The sequence below is a fragment of the Microcebus murinus genome, chromosome 4 (genome assembly GCF_040939455.1).
Source record: "Microcebus murinus isolate Inina chromosome 4, M.murinus_Inina_mat1.0, whole genome shotgun sequence".
Classification (NCBI taxonomy): Eukaryota; Metazoa; Chordata; class Mammalia; order Primates; family Cheirogaleidae; genus Microcebus; species Microcebus murinus.
Window position 1 is genome coordinate 52,664,168 of NC_134107.1, and position 16,466 is coordinate 52,680,633.

General features: G+C 35.1%; 1 protein-coding gene across 2 annotated transcripts in view; it reads left to right on the forward strand.

Moving 5' to 3' along the window:
- Window positions 1–16,466, forward strand: part of STK33 (serine/threonine kinase 33) — a 161,572-nt gene that overhangs the window by 17,338 nt on the left and 127,768 nt on the right. For both annotated transcript variants that reach the window (XM_076002196.1, XM_012783956.2), the window contains exon 2: window positions 14,084–14,168. The gene's annotated coding sequence lies outside the window, so the exon portion shown is untranslated. The remainder of the gene's footprint in view (window positions 1–14,083; window positions 14,169–16,466) is intronic.

The following is a 16,466-nucleotide window of genomic DNA, read 5'->3' on the forward strand; positions in this document are numbered from 1 at the left end:
TATATATGTAAGGGCTTGTAGATTTCAAAAATGAGAAAAGAGAAGGTTATGGCATAGTTGACTGACTTGGAGTGAGAGATGTCTGCATATGAGCAGACATTTACTCAACAGAGTGAAACTTTCATTCCTAAAGAAAAATAACTCATTGCTGCATGGAAGGACTTCCCTGAAGAGGCACTGATGCATTTGACCTTTGTTAGGATTACAGTATGATTCTTGTTCAAGAAAGTTACCATATAAAAATGGTTATAATAGCTCTGTTGCCATTGAGTATATCCAGAAAATGGGCAAAAGGGAATTTTTGATATTTGTATGTAAAATGAAGAAAGCCAAAGTAAGCTTGTGTATAAAGAAAGGCAGAGTTGTAAGATAGAATGGAGTGCAAGTGTATATATACTTACATCTTCATAGCTTCTGCATTAGTAGACTATAAAGTGAATATAAAGGTAAATGTTAATATTGCACAGTACTTTACATTTTTCTCTGTTATTGAGTGGGGAATTACTATGTGCAGGAATAGTTCTAGATATTTTAAGAAGAACATGTATAGTGTAGAAAATATTTATATGCCAGATAAATAAGTGTAAGAGGGTGACATGGCAAAATCAAGAAACATATCTAAAATTATTCTGCTTATAGCATATAGCATAAATAGTAAATAATAAATGAAGTTTGTGAAAAGTCATCTAGACTTATGAAACTTGAGTTGTGACTGAGTTTGATTTGCTCTCCTAATATTCTAATTTATCAATGATAAATTCTTGAAGTATCTTTGTTGATTTTTCTTTCTGGCTATTTTCTGTTTCTTAGTTATTAGCTCTAGAATCTATAGTTAATGAACTCTAGAATGCAGACTGAAGTCACTTTGATGAAGATTTTAAAATCTTTTATCTAGATTGTATAGTATTTGAGACATAATAATTGAATGTAGAAGAGTGATACCATATGTTGGTAGCTGTATCACATGAGCTATTACAATATACTCTCCCTTAACTCTTTGCTGGATACCTTTCAGGGTTCTTATCCTCCCAAATTTTCTTCTGAATGAATTGTTCTGTCCCACGGTTTCTTTTCTGCCACATCTGAGTTCTTGTCACTGCTAACTGCCCATTCATTCGCAACGTCTTTATTAGACTAGGGTTGGCTAATTGACACACAGGCTTCCAGCAGTTTATGACTTATGTTGCTTGGTTTATAAAATGAAATGAGTAGATACTTTCATTTGTATAACACTTCACTATCAACATCCTAGACCTATTCTTATTTGCCACAGTTTCTCAAAGTTTACTGATTTTTGGCTTTATTATTTTATTGGCTGTGATGTTCTTATGGAATGTTTACATTCATATTTTGTCTGCTACAAATTAATCTATTTATAAAAACACCATTAAATCAACTCTTGCTATAAAGTTACCATGTCTCTGAGTCAGGCATTGGTTTTTAAATGTTCTAGTAATAATTTAGATTCTGATAGTGTTATCCAGGTATTTGGAAATGGAACACAGAGCAACAAGAGTTTGGGGTTCACTTTGGTACTCAGAGAAGTTTTGCTTGAAAAAGAACTGCTGGATCTATTTGGTTGTGGTAGCATAAATGCGGCATCTAACATTAAGCTTCCTCATCCCCATACACTACTTGGTGTAGGTATCATGATTCTCATCCTACAGCTCAGAAGATTAGGATGCAAAGGTTAAATAGCTTGCTTGGGAACACTGAATGTTCAATAGTACAGTAGGGGTGGGATCTGAGCATTATTCCACCCATAGGAATGAGTCTCTTTGATTAAGTAGCTTCAGTGAATGCTACATCAGTCTGTTCTTTGTTCTTGGTCATTTATTTTTAATCAAGGAGTGGGAATGAACCATAGTGATTTGTATAAACATAGTTGATTATTTAAAGTTATACTGCATAGTACATTCTAGTTTGGTTGTTTCTCATGTATTTGTCAAATTTATATGATAGAATTATTTTTAAAAAGAGATTCTGGGCTTATTTATTTTGTTCTTCAATAATTTTTCTTTTATACTTTAAAAATATAGAGTAATAGCTTTTATATTCTGAAACTTGAGAGATATTTCTACTTTAAAGCTACATTATTATCTTTAATTTCTAGTTTCAAAATATATTTTCCAAGTTGGGTACCATGGCTCATACCTGTAATCTCAATACTTTGGGAGGCTGAGGTGGGAGGATTGCTTGAGGCTAGGAGTTCAAGACCACCCCAGGCAACATAGTAAGACCCTGTCCCTACAAAGAATAAAAAAAAAATAGCTGGGATGGTGGTGCATCCTATAGTCTTATCTACTTGGAAGGCTTAGGTAGGAGGCTAGCTTGAGCCCAGGAATTCGAGGCTGCAATGAGCTATGATAGTACTACTGCACTCCAGCCTGGGCAACAGAGTGAGACCTCTTGTCTTTAAAATAAAAAAAGTATTCTTCCCCCCAAAAAACATTGTTAACATTGCTTAATTATAAAACACACCCAGAGAGCCTGAAATTCTCATTGCCTATATTAGTGCATTTGACTTAATTCCTTTTAACAGTATAAGTTTATTTTCTGAGTCCTACTTTTGTTTTAATGTATTTTTTTAGAGACAAGGTCTTACTCTATAGCCCACGCTGGAGTACAATGATATAATCATAGCTCACTGCAACCTCTAACTTCTAGACTAAAGCAATTCTCCTGCTTAAGCTTCCCAAGTAGCTAGGACTACAGGCATACATTACCAGGCTTGGATAATTAAAAAAAAAATTTTTTTTTGTAGAGATAGGGTCTTGCTATGTTGAAGTACAAGCTGTTGAAGTCCAGGTTGGTGTTATGCTCCTGGCCTCAAGTGATCCTCCTGCCTCGGCCTCCTGAAGTGCTGGGATTACAGGTATGAGCTACTGAGCTTGGCCTGAGTCCTATTTTTAAAATGATGAAGGTTAAAGTACATTCACAGTTAAATCACAAATTGGGATTATGGATGTATTTTATATGAAAAAAGAGTATTTTCTGTTTTTTCTCTTAGCCTCAGTTTATTTTACTATTTTTGATGAGGACTGTTAAGTTAAACCAAGTTGATTAGTGAATGGAATTTTGTTGAAAGCAGTTTCTTTGTAACATTCTGATGCTTCCTAAGTAGGTATTTGATACTCACCTTATTTTTTGAAAAACTTTACTTTGAGATAATTGTAGAGTCATGTGCAGTTGTAAAAATAATACAGAGATCCCGTGTACTCTTCACCTAGTTTCCTCCAATAGTAATATCTTACATAGCTATAATATCAAAACCAGAAAATTGATATAAATACAATTCAGGCACTTTATTCAGATTTCACCAATTTTATATGGAGTGCAGTGACATGATCATAGTTCAGTGTGGCCTCGAACTCCTGAGCTTAGCAATCCTGCTGCCTCAGCCTCCCTAGTAGCTATAGTTGGAACTACAGGTGTGCATTACCATGGCCAGCTCCTTATTCGTGTTTTCACTTTGTATTTCCAGTGCCCAGAGTGATACTTATAGGTTGTTGTTACTGAATGAAATACATTTCATGGAGTAGAAAAGGGTCTGTAACTGTATCTTCTAAGTCCATTTTTAAAAAACTTTGATGATAAATTTTAATTTTTTGTGGTGTCCTGATTATGCCTGAGTTTTGGGGTGTAGTACTGAAAGATGTTTAGAATGGTTTTGCTAAATTTAGTCAACCAATGTCTTGTTTGGAACATTAAATCCTAGGGAGACAGAGCAATTCTTTCATGTCCTATTCAGGGTTGTTTAAAGTCATCCAGTAGTCTTTTGTGAATTGATAAAACTCTGGAACATCTACCACCTGCTTCATTCAATAGCATTGCTATTAGGAGTTTGGTCTGATAGCAGATTTACTGGTTTTAAAGCCTGTCTCTATTGTTTATTAGCTGTGTGGCCTTGTAAAAATTGTGTAACCTCTCTGTGTCTTGGTATTATAATCTGTAAAGTGGGATAATAATGGAACCTATTTTATAGAATTAAGTGAGATAATATCCCAAAAGTACTTAGAGCAGTTCCTGGCACATAAAAGATATTTAATGAATGTTAGCTATTATTATTCAGTATGAGAAAATTGATATCTGGTATATTCACACATCAAGCTGTTGAAGTACCATTTGTGGCATAGATATAACCAGATAGATAGTAATGTATCATAAAAATTTTATCTATAATCTGAAAATGGATTTTAGGTTTATTTATTTCATCTTGTTGTATTAGATGGTTTCATGAATATCAAATAGTTTGGAAAGTGCTAAAAGGACATGAAATCTTACAGTCCTAGGAACACACTGTCTTTTTTTTTTTTTTTTTTTTTGAGACAGAGTCTCGCTTGTTGCCCAGGCTAGAGTGAGTGCCGTGGCGTCAGCCTAGCTCACAGCAACCTCAAACTCCTGGGCTCAAGTAATCCTGCTGCCTCAGCCTCCCGAGTAGCTGGGACTACAGGCATGCGCCACCATGCCCGGCTAATTTTTTTTATATATATATTAGTCGGCCAATTAATTTCTTTCTATTTATAGTAGAGACGGGGTCTCGCTCTTGCTCAGGCTGGTTTCGAACTCCTGACCTCGAGCAATCCGCCCGCCTCAGCCTCCCAGAGTGCTAGGATTACAGGCGTGAGCCACCGTGCCCGGCTTACACACTGTCTTGATTGTAATTTTTGTTTTGAATTAGAGAGGTCACCTTAGAACATAGATTGTTCTTTCATTGTCCATGCAAATTATGATCACTAATATGAATTTCGCAGACACTGGTTAAATGCTGATAGTGAGAGGCACTCATGAGAAAGATTAGGAAACTACTGCTATTTGTTTTCATTTCCTCTTCAATCCTTTTTTTAGAAGTCTGTCATTATTTTCCCCATAGCAGATGCCTGGTTTCTGTTTGCTGCCCTCTGGCATAACATCCTACAAATGTTTTCTATACCATCTACAAATGTTGGTTTGTTATTGATTGGCTAACTATATTAAGTTAGTCTCCTTAATATCTCCCTTTCCATCCTTTGGTGGGGAATCTGTAGACTCTAGAATACATTCTAAGCTTCTTAAGACATGTAAAGTACCCTGTGACTTTGTTTCTGCCACCTTCCTCAACTTGCATCTATTGAGATGATCATATGGTTTTTATTTTTCAGTCTATTACCATAGTGAATGACATTGATTTTTGAAAGTTAAACCAATCATGCACTCCTAGGGTGAACTCTACTTGGTCATGATATATTATCTTTGTTTTTATTGTGGTGGTGGTGGTGGTGGTGGTGGTGGTGGTGGTGGTGGTGGTGTGTGTGTGTGTGTGTGTGTGTGTGTGTGTGTATAAAATAAAATTTGCCATTTAAACCATTTTCAGTGTACAATTCAGTGGCATTAATTGTATTCATCATTTTGTGCAGCTGTCACCACTATTTCCAGAATGTTTCAACACCCCAAACAGCAACTCTATAACATTAAGCAATAACTTCCCATTCCTCCCTCTCTCCCCAGCCCCTGGTAACCTCTTATCTACTTTATGTCTCTATGAATTTGCCTAATTTAGATATTTCATAGAAGTGGAATCATATAATATTTGTCCAATTGTGTCTGACTTATTATTTCACTTAGCATAATGTATTCATGGTTGATCCATTTTGTATCAGAGCTTTGTTCCTTTTTGTGGCTGAATAATATTCCAGTGTACCATATTTTGCTTATTCATCTTTTTATGGACACTTGGGCTGTTTCCACTTTTTGACTATTGTAGATAATGCTGCAGTGAACATTGGTGTACAAGTATCTGTTTGCGTTTCTGCTTTCAATTCTTTTGTATACCTAGAAGTGAAATTGCTGGTCATGTGGTAATTTTATATTTAGCTTTTTGAGGAGCTGCCAAGATGTTTTCCATAGCAGCATTTAAAATGGTACATCATTTTAAATTCCCAGCAAAAATGTACAAGAGTTCCGATTTTTCCACATCCTTACCAATACTTACCATTTTCATGCAGAAAAATTGAAGCCATTTCATTGTTTTTTTCTATATTAGAGGATTTAATTTACTAAAATTTTAAGAATTTGCATTGAGGTTCATGATGGATATTGGTATGCACTTTCTTGTAAGGTCTTTGTGTGGTTTTGGTAACATGGTAATGGGAAATGTTCCCTTTTTTATTTTCTTGAAGAGTTTTTATAGAATTGATATTATTACTTCTTTAAATGTTTGGTAGAATTCATTAACAAGGCTATCTGGGCCTGGAGTTTTCTTTGTCAAAAAGTTTTAACCAGAAATTTAATTATTTTAGTATTTATGGTACTAAAAAAGAAAAAAGTATTTATGGTTATTCAGATCATATTTTTGGTTTCTTTTAACTTGTTCTTTTGAAGTAATTTTAGATTTATAGAATGTTGCAAAGAAATGTACAGGGAAGTCCCATGCACCCTTCAACCACTGTCTCCCAATATAACATCTTGAATAATTGTAGTATAGTATCAGTACTAAGAATGGGCATTGATGCAGTCCACAGAGTTTATTTGGACTTCTCCAGTTATGCATTCATTCATTCATTTGTATATGTGTGAGTATATGAGGATGTATAAAGTTCTGTGAAATTTTACTACACATGTAGCTTGTGTAACTATCACCACAATCAAAATACAGAACTGCATCATCACAATAAGGCTTCCTGGTGCTACTCCTTTATAGCCACATCTATCCTCCCCCCTATCTGTAACCTCTGGCAAGCACTGATCTGTTCTTTATATCTATAATTTTGTTATTTCAATAATATTACATAAGTGGAATCATGCAGTATGTAACCATTTGAGATTGGCTTTTTTCATTCAATATAATTCCCTTGAGGCTCATCAAAGTTTGTTGCATGTGTCAAGATTTGTTCCTATTTATTGCTGAGCAATATTCTTATATGGAAGGACCACAGTTTGTTTAATCATTCATCTGTTGAAGGACATATGGATAGTTTTCAGTTTTTGACTGTTTCTATTAATAATAAAGCTGCTATAAACTGTATACAAGTTTCTGTGTGAACAAAAACATTTGTATACAAGTTTCTGTTATAATTGGTGATAAATGCCTAAGAGTACAATTTACTGGGTCATATGGTAAAATCCACTTTTAGTTTTAAAAGAAACTTTTAGTTTAAAAGAAAAGCTCTTTTCCAGAGTGGCTGTACCATTGTACATGCCTACCAACAATGTGTTAGTGATCCAGTTTCTCCACATTATCACCAGCATTTGGTATTGTCACCATTCTTTATTTTAGCCATTCTGATTAATGATATCTCATTGTGATATTAATTCACATTTCCTTAATGGCTGGCTAATGATGTTGATCATCATTTCATGTGCATATTTGCCATTGTATATCTTCATCTGTGAAATGTCTATTCATGTATTTTGCCCATTTCTAGCTTTTTAAATATGTTGAATTTTGAGAGTTCTTTACATATTCTAGATACATGTTCTTTGTCAGATATGTGACTTGCAAATATTTTCTCAGTCTGTAATTTGCCTTTTTAATCCTTAACAGGGTCTTTTGCGGAGCAAAAGTTTTAAATTTTGATGAAGTCCAGATTATCAGTTTTTCCTTTTATGTTTAATTTTTTTTTTATGTTTCATTTTGAATGAGCTTTGTAGTTTGTTGAACTTCTTGGATCTGTGGGTTTGTAGTTTTTATCACATTTAGAAAAATTTCAGCTATTTTTTTTTCTTCCTTCCTTTCTTTTTGGTCTTTCATTTGATGCGGAAAATGGCAGCCGCTTGCCGCTTCCCTGTGGTTCCACATCTCCACCGGCCAGTGCTGTGCAGCCAGTTGGAGGGCACTGTGCTGGGGCTGGGCCCCGTGGCACACAGCCATGCCCCCAGGCCCGCCTGCGGCTGCCTGTTTCTGGCCACGCTGTTTGCGTGATCCTGATTGGGTAATTTTTGAATCCCACTCTTTTTGATTGGATGTTAAAGCTTTTTGTTGATTGGGTGTTAAAGCTTATTGCTGATTGGATGTTAAAGCTTGTAGTTGATTGGATGCTTCTTGAGCCCTACCAAGGGTATAAAAGCAGGGGCAGAAGGGCAGGAAGGGGGAGAACATGGGGAGACAGGAAGAAAGCTGTAACACTAGGTGTGGTGAGCCTGCTGTAGAAGAATAAAGGCTGTTCTCTGTCTCTTTGTGTGTCGCTTGGTTCTTTCCCCGGTCAAATGAATAAGAGCTGTAACAAGAGCTGTAACACTAGCTGTACACATTGCTGCAACACGTTTAGTATGTGTATGTTAGAATATTTGATACTGTCCCATAGGTCATCAAAGCTCTGTTCATTTTTTTCCCTTGGCTCCCCCATCCCCACTCCTGTTTGATTTTGGATAGTTCCTATTGTTATGCCTTCACTGATTTTTTCTTTGGAAGTAACTACTCTGCTGTTAATCCTATCCATTGTATTTTTCATTTCAGGTATTGTGTTTTTCATTTGTAGAGATACCATTTGGGTCATTTAAAGATATCTTCCATTTTTTTCTTCATCATGTTTACATAGTTTTCTACCTTCTTAAACACGTGGAGCATATTTATATGATTCTTACCTGCTACCGTGTTTCCTCGAAAATAAGACAGGGTCTTATATTTATTTTTCCTCAAGAAGACATCCTAGGGCTTATTTTCAGGGGATGTGTTATTTTCCCCTCAAAGCCTCAGCTTGCAGCACCCACAGGATGGCCGGGACCTGATGGGGAGCCAACCTTGTTGGTGGGGCTGCCTGCACCTTTCCGGTCACCTCTGGGATAGTAGCTGTCACAATGGGGCAGATGAGAAGGGCTGCTCGTTGTCTTTACCTCTCCGTGACGAAATGAATGGGTTGTGCAGATATGCTGTGTATCTGCACATGCTGTGCTATGCTGTGTAGCCATGCTCATCACTAGGTCTTATTTTCGGGGTAGGGCTTATATTGTGCAAATGCTTAGAAATCCTGCTAGGGCTTATTTTATGGGTAGGTCTTATTTTTGGGGAAACATGGTAATTATATCACCTTTGTTATTTCTGGGCCATATTGTCCCAAATCTTTGCATGCTTGTTAACTTTTAATTGGTTACCAGACATGAATTTTATGTTGTTGGTTGGTGGATTTAGTTACTCCCTTCACATATGTTGGATTTGTTCTGGCATACAGTTAAGTAGCTTGGAATCAGTTGAAGCCTTTTGAGACTTACTTTTAAGCATAGTTAGGGCAGGTCTAGGTCAGTCTTTAGGGCCAATTTATCACTATTACTAAAATGAAACCCTTCTGAGGATTCTTCTTGCTTCCCTATCTATTATTAGGTCTTCCCTCTCTGGCTGGTAGGAAGAGGGACTGTTCCAAATCCCGTATAAAGTTGTCTGGGAGTTGGTCTATCTTTTTCTTGCAAAGGTGTCTCCCTTCCTCATCTCCCTCCCTACTCCATCCCCTACCAGCCTTAGGTAGTTTTTTAAAAAATTAATTGATTTTTTATTGTGGTAAAGTACATATAACATAAAATTTGCCATTTTAAACTTTTAAAGTAAATAATTAAATGGCATTAATTACATTGACAATTTTGCACAGCTATCACCACTATTTCCAAAACTTTTTATCACCCAAACAGAAACACATATCTTCTGTATCACCGAACAGAAACTTTGTAACCAATAAACAATAACTCCTCACCCTATCCCTGATAACTTCTAATCTACTTTCTGTCTCCATGAATTTGCTTATTCTAGGTATTTCATATAAGGAGAATCATACAATGTCTGTCCTTTTGTATTTGGCTTATTTCACGTTGTATAATGTTTTCAAGATTCTTCTATCTTGGGTAATTTTGGGCTCACACATGCTTGTGTCAGTTCTTAGCCAGAGACTCACATGTATCGTTGCAGATCTCTGGAGTACTCTTTCCCTCAACTAAGATAGACTGCTGGGCTTTTGTGGGTCCCACTGCCTGTGCTGCATTCTGGAAACTGCTTCTAGGTGGTAAACCAGTACAATAATAGAATTCACCATGTTTGTTTTCCCTCTTCTGGGTATCACAGTCCTGTGTTGCTTGTTGTGAGATTGTCTGAAAACCACTGTATTTTGAATTTTGTCCAGTTTTCTAGCAGTTTAAGGCAGAAGGGTAGATCTATTCTGTTACTCATTCCATCTTCACCTGAAGCAGAGATCTTCTGTGTCTATGTGTTTAACAGCTTTATTGAGATATAGTTGACATGCAATAAACTATACATACTTAAAGTATAAAGTTTGATTAATTTTAATATATGTGTACACCTGTTAAACCATCACCATAATCAAGATAATGAACATATTTTCACCCCCAAAAGTTCCCTCATGTTCCTTTTAATACCTCCCTCCTGCCTCTCTCCACCCCCTTCCCCATTCTCAGGTAACCCCTGATCACTTTTCTATCATTATAGATTAGTTTGTATTTTCCAGAATTTTATATAAATGGAATTATACAGTACTATGTTGTGTGCATCAGTAATGTATTCATTTTTATTGCTAAGTAGTATTGCATTGTGTGGATACGCTATAATCCATCCACTCACCTATTGATGGACATTTGGGTTGTTTCCAGTTTTTGGCTGTTACAATGAAGCTGCTTATATATTTGTATAAGGCTTTTTTTGGATGTATATTTTCAGTTTTCATTGGTAAATACCTAGCATTGAACACTTATTCATAGGATATATATACGTTTCATAGGATATATATTCATAGGATATATATACAAACTTATATACATTTAAGTTTGTAGAAAACCATAAAGCTGTTTTCCAACATGGTTGTACCATTTTACACCCTCATCTCAACAGATGAGGGTTCTTGCTGCTTCACATCCTCCCTAATACTTGGTTTTTTCAGTCTTTTTAATTTTAATCTTTCTAGAAGGTGTGTAGGAATGTCTCATTGTGGTTTTCACTTACATTTATCTATTGATTATATTTTGTGAATTTTTTTATATGTTTGTTGAACATTTACATATCTTTTGTAAAGTATCTGTTCTTTTGCCCCTTTTTTTTTGAGACAGGCTGTCTTATTATTGAGTTGTAGAGTTCTTTCTAATTCTGGATACAAGTTCTTTTTAAATATATATACTGTGAATATTTTTTCCTCTATTCATTTTCTTAATGGTGTCTTTTGAGGAGAAGTTTTAAATTTTTATGAAGTCTAATTTATCAGTTTTTATGTTATGGCTAATGTTTTCTATTTTCTCTCTAAGAAATCTCTAATATGTGAAATTCATGAAAATAGTCTATGTTCTAGGAGTTTTTAGTTTTAGTTTTTGTATTTGTATATGTGATCCATTTCAAGTTAATGTTTGTATGTGGTGTGAGATAGGAGTTGAAGTTCAGTTTCTTTTTTACTGAACTTCTTTCTTTTTATATGGATATATAGTTGTTTTAGCACCATTTGTTGAGGAGACTTTTCTTCATTGAATTGCTTTGCTACTGTTGTCAAAAATCACTTGACTTCGGGGCTGTTCCATTGATTTGTTATCTTTATGCCAATACCACAGTGTCTTGATTACTCTGGCTTTATAGTGAGTTTTGAACTCACTATAAATTCTGAGTCATCCAACTTTGTTTTTTTTAAGATTGTTTTAGATTTTCTGGGACCTTTGCCTTTACCAATACATTCTGGAATCGTTTATTAATTTCTATAAACTGTGCAGCCAGGTTCAAAATCACAGAATAGACATTAATAAATTCATGCCTTGTGATGTTTCTTAGAAGTGATCTTGGGGTCCTTCTCCAGATAGTATTTCTTAGGAGTACTGATCTTTATTCTGTTTGAATGTCTAGATCGTACAACTTCTAAAAAGGAAACTTTTTAGAATAAATACTTTTCTTTTGTTCTTTGCCTGGATGCAGTTTCCTTGTCTGCTTTAGTATCTTTGATAAAACTGAATTATTATTTTTTTCAGTCTTAAGAATGTAAGTATTGATTTAGTATGAGACAAACAGAAGATAATATAATACATAATGGATTAAGGTCTGTCTACAAAGGATGTGTAAGAGAATGAGATTTTTCTTCTCAGAATTAGTCTTTTTTTTTGCTGCATTATATTTCCTAGACAGGTATTAGGGAAATATTCAGGGACACAGTTTTATGGAACTATATACTTAGTGAAATATCAAATGCTATAACAAATAACTTTATTTCTTTTATATTTCCAAATAAGCTTGAGTTTCCTAAAAACTTCAAATAGCCTAATTTTTGCTATTATCTTGAAATATGTTTTAATAGTATTGCATATGTTAGTGACTTTTAATAGCAGAATTATATTACAATATGTATGATATTTTCTAGAATTTGTGTTGTGGTATTCATTTTTTAAATTATTTTTGAGTTGTGATTTTGCATATATAATACATTAACCACAATTTATGATTCCAGCCACATAAATAAGTTCATTTTAGTCTCTTATAAATATACGTAAATATTATGAATAAGATTTTAGAGGAACTTTTATGTCACTTTAATGGTTTCATGCTTGTGTTGAATAACTGAGTAGCAACTTTTAATTTCAACTTGGAGTGTTCTCAGGATAAAAAATGTGAATTACTAAAATGAATTAGGGCACCTCAGTGTAGTGACGGAAAAAACTAAGAACTATATTTTATTTAGTGATCATATTACTTTATGATAAAATAGGCTGTTTTACTCTGGATAGCAATTATTTTGTAGTAAAGAAGTACCTGGGAATTATAGATCATTTTTCAATTATATGTGCAATTCTGTCAGCTGAAATTAATTGCTGATTTGGAATTTCCTTGGGAAAAGAGGTGGAAAGTATATTACTAACTTTGTAGGGAGGCATTTTTAAGTCATTAACCAGATATACTGCTCTAGAAATAGTTGAATATTGTTTTAAAAAGTTTAGAATCCTGTAATATAAGCCCAATTAAAAAATAAATTAATTGTAGAAAAGTGCCACCTGTATGATTTAAGTACTCTGAGGCTGATGACTGATTTAGTGTATAGGTAGGTGCTCATTGTATGTGCTGTAGACATTAAGTATAACAGGAGTTCAAAGCCTAGAAAGATACACGTGGCTGGAGCTTTACGTTTGCTTTTGGTATAAAAGATAGTATCTGTTGTTGTTCATCATCTCCATATTGGAACAAAAAAGGACTTCTTAATATTTCCCACAAAATATTATCCAAGTGTAGTTACTTGCTTCTGATTTTCCCCATTGTTCTGTTATAGACAGGAATAGCTCATTTCTGGAAATGGGAGGGCTAACTGAATTGGTGCTATATTGGTTTATTATAGTGAAATCCCTAAAGAAATGTATTCCAATAAGGACTCTTGCTTTTCTTTATATCCTCTGAAATTATGATTTGCCTTTCGCCATATTTTTTCCAGCCATAAATAATAACAAAAAATTTTATATCAGTGAGATATGTACCAGTGTTCTAGATACTTAACATATTTTGACTCATTTGATCTTCATGTTAACCCCATGAAATAGGTTTTCCCATTTTACAGATGAGGAAACAGGTAAATATTACACAGCAAGAAAATGACAGAGGTGAGCTATGAACAAGAGTCTCTACTCTTAACCTTATTCCATGTTGCCTAGCTTGAAATGACTAAGAAGTAAATTTTATTATCAGTGTTTTAAACATTATTTTAACAATGTTGTAGATTAGACAGCTGTTAATTGTATTAAACATCTTGCCAGCTTGTTTGGTAATTTTAAGAATGTCCACTAGAGGTCAGTCTATCACCTAGCAATATAAATATTGTTTGCTTTCTGTTCTTAGAAGTGCAAAATTTCAAGTTGACTACATTAAAGTGGTATGCTATAAAAGAGACTTGGGTAGTAGAATACATTTTGAATCAGAAACATAATAAGGAGACATTTATAGTAATAAAAGCATGTATGACTATTATAAGACGCAATATTGGCTCAATAGATTATATTTGCAGAATGTAATCAAGATGTCCTGTGAGATGTTGTCTGGCATAATGACCTTGATCTTTATTTGTTGCCTCTAAATTAACCACATGTTAAACATTAAACCAATTTTGGGTTACTAATGGTACAAATTTCTTTTCTTCTCTCTCTCTCTCTTCTTGCCTAGGCTAGAGAGTAATGACTTCATCATAGTTCAGTGTAACCTCAAACTCCTGGGCTCAAGCAATCCTCCCAAGCAGCTGGAATTATAGGTATGTGCCACTATGCCTGGGTAATTTTTCTATTTTTTTGTAGAGGTAGAGTTTTGCTATATTGCTCAGGTTGGTCTTGAACTCCTGGCCTCAAGTGATTCTCCTACCTTGGTATCCCAAAGTGCTAGCATCATAGATGTGAGCCACTGCATCTGGCCTCAAATTTCTTTTCTTGACTCACTTAATTCAGTCAAGGACTTAAATTATAGGCAGAGAGTAATGATAGTGAAATGATTTAGTGTCTACTAAGAGATACTGTGATAATTTTAAGGCAATATGGGTCTAAGAATTTTTTTAAAAAGTAACCTAGGGACTTTTATTTCTTAGCTCTAAAACTTTATAAATAATAAGGTACTGAATTAAGATGCAGAGACTAAGAGTTTTTATTTAGAAGCAACATTTTGAGTTAATTTCTCTGCTTGTAAAGGAGAAAAGTTGTATTTTGGAGGAATTAAATATATTTGGTGAGTCTAGCAGCGTCCTGAGTACAGAGTAATTAATCACTTGACCAGTGATGTTAGATATATGTAAGTGATGGTTCTGCCTACTGTAGGTTAAATAAAGCCTTTTAGGCGGCCTTCAAACTAACTGAAACAATCTGACTTGACTTCACATTTGTCACACTAGAAATGAGTGGCAACATGCAGAAGATGCCAGGACAGGGAGGAGTGGGTCAGCAGAGTTTGTAAGTCTGGACAGGTAATAAATTAAATCTAGGAGATTGTTGGTAGAGTGAGGGACAAGGGAGTCCTGTAGATAAAGATAGGTAGAAGCAGACAGGATATTGGGGTTCTGAGTAAACAAATTGCATCTAAGACCCAAGAAGTCTTCAAAGGCAGCAGAGAAAAAATGAACACAAAGGTAAGCGTTAATGATTTCTAATGGTACCTGTCCCTTATTGTGTCCTTATTTATGTGTGAGGTACTGTGCTAAGAGCTTTTTATGCATTATCTCATTTTTTCCTTATAATAATTTTATGGGGCAGGTTCTAATCCCTTTTCACAGACAAGATGACTGAGGCTCAATGAGTTTCAATAGCTCATCTGGGGCCATACAGCTTGTAAATGGCAGAACTGAGAAACACAGGGATTTGTGACTCCAGTCATGAAACTCTGCTTTCTGATACAGAAGGTACTTTTTTAGTCTCAGTTTTATGCTACCTGCAGTGTAGGGATAGCCATAGGCTTATATCCAATGGGATATTAATGCCATCAGTAAACCTCAATGGCAACAAAAGCAGGAGGTTATAACTTCCAGGGAGGTTAGGGTGGGGATATTTTTGTTAAAAAATATGAAGTATCTTACCCTTTGCCTACAAATCACAGTGAAAAACCTATATTCTCCAGATGGCACTGATTAGATGGTAGTGAATCTATCTCCTGTACTTCTCAGTACTTTGTTGTTTTTTCTTTTCCTCTCCTAAAATCCACTAATTATCTTACTAGGTGTTCACTCTGTTGGCTTGGTTTTTCATAAATGACACTCCTAGAGGTGCCCTTTTAAGGTCTTTCTAGAGTCTTAATAGGAAGAGTAGTGGGCAAACCTAAAAGGAAGTTTAGGGATCACTAATTTGGTCTGTCAGTATACTTTTGTCACTTTATTTTTATACCTGCAGGCAGCAGTGCTTCTGAGACCTTTTAGTCCTTTAAAGATAGCTTTGATCCTAGATCTCTTTCTGCTTGGGATATGTTTTTGAAGGGATGAGGACAGAATGTCAGCTTTCTTCTCCCAAAGGCACCCGTTGCTGAATTTCCCCTATAATCTGGGACTTTCATCATTTCTTCCATGTTGATGGTGGCGCTAGACCTTGGGAATAGCATTTATCTTTTGTTTTTTGACCTAAGTGACTGGTTAATGGTGAAAGGTCCATCAGCTGAGAATGCTTTTAATAAGGCCCTCTCTTTTGTGGTCTTGCCAGGGTCTTGTCTGTGGTCAACTGCAAAAAGTATTTCCTAAGTTTCTTCACTCTTTTCTTCTGAAGTTGCTTGAAAGTGATACTTAGGAAGAGTACATCCACATGCTGTACAAGGGCAAACAAATGGAAAGTTCTTCTCTTTATATAGCTTTTAATCTCTTGGGTAAAACTTTGATTTATTTTGACAAAATAATACATAATTCTTAACCTAGCAGTATAATGTAACACTGGATCCACAAGTGCCAGACTCCTTCTGAGCAGAGAGGGCTCAGCAGAATTCTCTAAGACCAGAGTGCCTACTGTCTTCCACAGGACTTTTGGGATTAAATTTTTTTATCCTTGTTTTTAATCTATCAATGCCCAAAGTCATCTCTCTCTCCCAC